Source organism: Oryzias melastigma, linkage group LG20, assembly GCF_002922805.2.
Source record: "Oryzias melastigma strain HK-1 linkage group LG20, ASM292280v2, whole genome shotgun sequence".
Lineage (NCBI taxonomy): Eukaryota > Metazoa > Chordata > Actinopteri > Beloniformes > Adrianichthyidae > Oryzias > Oryzias melastigma.
Genome location: NC_050531.1, coordinates 22,084,315 through 22,088,613, shown reverse-complemented (window position 1 = coordinate 22,088,613; position 4,299 = coordinate 22,084,315). Strand labels below are relative to the sequence as shown.

The window sequence follows — 4,299 nt, the reverse complement described above, 5'->3', positions numbered from 1 at the left end:
ACAAGGAGGTGAGAAAATAGATGTGACCAGCACTGAAAGACAGCTGGCATGGTCTGGTACTGTGTACGGGCAGGGCTCTAAATTAACACCCGCCAAATTAAGGTTTTACCTGCATTTGGCGGGTAGAATAAAAAGTCACTAGCCACTCTGACACACAGTGGCACACAAGCATTTGCCACGCACGCAACTAACTGCATGCAGGAAAACGGAACGATGAGATCCTTCACCATCCTGCTGCTGTTGCTCTGGGCAGTTAGCGAAACTTTCAGCAAATTTCTGCCCTCAACGTCCTTGGAACCAGCAAGCAACGGCCCGCACTATGCTTCTTCCAGGGAGTTCTTTCTGGATCACCAACATAGAGGCTTTTTACCTCTGCACGGGCTGCCCACGGAGGTGATGAGGAGCCAAAGCGCCGAAAGCAAAAGCGAGGAAGACGCGGAGGCGTAAGGCAGCGACTCCGGCGAAGGGAAATAAACCACCCCTCCTCATGTCATCCTGAGCTACGTACGGTCTTTGCTCTAGAAACTGGACGAGCTCCGCTCAAACAGCCACCACTGCTATGAATACAGAGAATCGTGCATCATTGTTTTCATTGAGACGTGGCTTCGCCCGGACATACTGGACAGCCTACTTCAAATTGACGGATTCTTCTGCGTGAGGGCGGACAGGACTAAATCGTCTGATAAGACTAAAGGTGGAGGAATTTCTGTTTACACAAGAAGTGCATGGCGCAAACAGGTGACCATCAGAGAACCTTAATGTGTTCCAGATATTGGCAACCCTTCTATTTACCACAGGAATTTGTAAATGTCATAATGTGTGCTACATACATTCCACCAAATAGGAATCTCAGGATAGTTGCAAATCATTTGGACAAATGTGTTCATAATGAACTTCAGAGCACTCCGGGGGCTGCCGTCTTTATACTGGGGAACTTCAACCTTTGTCATCCGGAACTTGCAGGGTTTCATCAGTACATTAAATGCAGCACTCTGAAGGACAAAGTACTAGAAAAGTTATTTGGTAATATAAAAAACGCATACAGAGCAAAGGCTCTCCCCCCACTGGTGAACTCAGACCATGTCACCCTGCACCTCACGATTACATACAAAACTGTACTGAAATCATCAAAGCCCCAACTCAGGACGGTGCTGCAGTAGACAGAGGACAGTGTGGAGACGTTGAGAGGAAGCTTTTCCTGCACGAATAGGAGCATCTTCCAAAATCTGGGACTAAACGAAGCAACAGAGACTATCACTGAGTACATAAACTTTTGCGTGGACAGACACTATTGTCCCTAAAAAAACAAATATTGCGATATCCAAACAACAAGCCATACGTAACCAAAGATGTTAAAGACAGCATTAACAAAAAGCGGCTTGCATTAAAAAAAAGGGATAGAGCCGCTATAGCCACAAAACAGAAGGAACTAAACACTGTTCCGAGGAAAGCAAAGAAAACGAAAAGAGAAGCAATGGGAAAGAGCTTAAAAAAAAAAACCAAAAAGATAACTCGCATGACAACAAACAAACCACAAATGATAGCCATGAATGAAGAGGAATGCACCAAAAACCTAAACGACTTTTTTAAAAGTTCATCAACTGTGTTAACTACCATTAACACCCAAAGTGATGCCTGCAGTTTTACTGTGGACCAGCAGTGTATTGAAAATATTTTCAGGAAAATTCAGACAAACAAAGCAGCTGGTCCGGATGGCCTGTCAGGCTTCGTACTGAAAAACTGTGCTCAGGAGCAAGCATTGTGCCCAATATTTCAACAGTCTATTGTGAACTGCTCAGTCCCACATCTTTGGGAAAAGTCCACAATAATACCTATTCCAAAGACCGCTCGCAAAGCCTCAACTAAAGACTACAGGCCTATAGCTCTGACACGTATTGACAGTAGCGGTTTTAGGTACGGGCAGCTGCCCAGGGCGCAGATTCAAAGGGGGTGGCAGCTCAGCGCTTGGAGGCAAAAAATCTGCGCAGCTATGATTGTCTACTACCTGTTATGTTTTGAACAGCCTGAAACCAGTGAATCGGCGTCCCCTGCAGCTGCACGAGCTCCTGTCGGCTGAGAAGGCGACAGACAGGTGTGAAGAAAAAGGGAGGGGTGGAGGGGGCAGTTCAGCTGCAGGTCTCTCCTAAACAAAGAGGACGGATGAGGAAGGAGGGCGGGGTCTACTTTGTAGAATGTTTTACTTTTAAGTCAGTCATAACATGACATTCTATAACCCATGTTTCAATATAGGCGGACCTCTAAACTCTAAATTAACAACCGCCAAACGTGGGCTAAACTTTATTTGGCGGTCAGAAAAGCTCTTTGACTTTGACAGGTGAGTCTCTGTTCTTCATCTCTGAGGCTCAAACACAACATGATGGAGTCTGCTTCTCCTCCACTGTTGGTCACCACAAACATCCATTTTAGAGTTGTTCAAACATTTAATACTGACTTTATTGCGCTGATTTAATGGATTTAATTGTAACATTCACCCAGCAAGAGATGCGTTCAGGGGCTGCGTGGAATTTCAGCACTCATGCACCTGCATTAAGAAGTCACTGTTGCTGCATTCAGGTGTGCTGGGAATTTCTAGCATTTGCTCACACTGACCTCAGCAACACAAACACACTCATTTGGTGATCCATTTCATTGTGACTCACAACTCTGATCTCTAAAATAATTATTTTATTGTTCTTCACTAGTTTTAATCTTTACTCTTCTCTGATAAAAAAAAAAAACAAAAAAACTTTGTGATTTTAACAGTCAATTTCTTAAAAAATTGTCAAGATATTAAAAAATGACTAGAAATAAACTTTAGGGCTTTGATGAAAAGTTGATGCTTTAAATAAGGAATGCGTTTATCTAGCGGTTCAGAGAAAAGACGTGCAGTTTGTTAAAACATTACATTTCTGTGTAGATCCAGCACTGAGTATTGTCATGAAATGTTTCTAGAAAATAATTGTTAACCAACTCAAATCTGAAGTCTCTACTCATATTGATCCCCTGCAATTTGCCTAAAGACAAGGTCTAAGCACCGGAGATGCCATTAACAGTCTGTCTCACATGGTCTGCAAACATTTTGAAAACACTGACAGTTACACACGAGTCCTATTTGCCGATTTTAGTTCAGCCTTTGACACAGTTCACCCTCACTCGCACAGAAACTCACTAACTTAAACGTAAGTCCATGTTTAGTAAAATGGTTTTACTCCCTTTTAACAAATAGGTCACAGCAAGTAAAGGTAAATAATTCTTTCTCCAAAGTAAAAAGCTACTGCATCAGTGCCACAAGGAGCTGTGAGCTTGCCGATCTTCTTTACGCTTTACACAAATGAATGCAGAAGCAGCACTTAGAGCAACAACATTCTAAAATAATCAGATGACACCATAAGCTTACTAAGAGTCAGGTACCCTGTGTGTGTCCACATATCTCAAGGAAATTGACTCCTTCCAGTCCTGGTGCTTGGATCACCATCTGACCTTAAATGTGAACAAAACTGAAGTGGTTTTGACCCCAAAGGACTACTGCGCCATGAGCCAGTAACAATTGGCGGCAGGGAGATGGACCAGGTGGAAAGTTTGGAATACCTTGGTGTCCATGTAGATAACCTCCTTAAATGGAACGTGCACGTGGACCACCTATGCTCCAAACTGTCTCAGAGACTCTACTTTTTAAGAAGACTCAATGTTCGGTGTAAGCACTAATATCATGGCATGTTTTTAAAATGCAGTGCTTGACTCACTTATAAGATTCGGCATGGTCACCTGGTTCATTCCCCTAACCGTAAAGCACGAACACAACATAGTGTCATGAAAAATGCCATGACAATTCCTTAAATCCATTAAAAAAAGAGTATTCTTCTCTACAAGAGGTTTACGAGATCTGGCAAAAAGAATCATAAACTTACCCTCCCATCCACAACCTAGCGAATATGAACTCTTACCATCCGGGCGGCGCTACCAAGCAGTAAGACACAAAAGCAACAGATGCAAACTATCATTTCTTCCAACATCCGTTTGTCTACTAAACAAGTCTGACTAAGACCATGAGCTCACTTTATCTAAGTTATAAACTGCTGTACTTATTAGAAATATTTATATTTTTATCTTCCATTGTTTTACCAGTTTTTATGAACGGCTGTTTTGTACATTGTGTTTTTGACTGCGACTTTTATGGATTATAGATAATTAATTTGTTATTTTACTGGGGTTTTGTTGCATGACTCTTAAGAAACAGTTGAAACAGGCTCTGGGTGGTCAGGAGGTACTCCCAGATGACTGGATAACTACAGCTAATGT

General features: G+C 42.4%; 1 protein-coding gene across 1 annotated transcript in view; it reads left to right on the top strand.

Annotated features, from left to right (window-relative positions):
- The window catches only part of LOC112151129 (neurofibromin), an 88,757-nt gene that overhangs the window by 12,032 nt on the left and 72,426 nt on the right, over window positions 1–4,299 (top strand). The window lies entirely within an intron of this gene.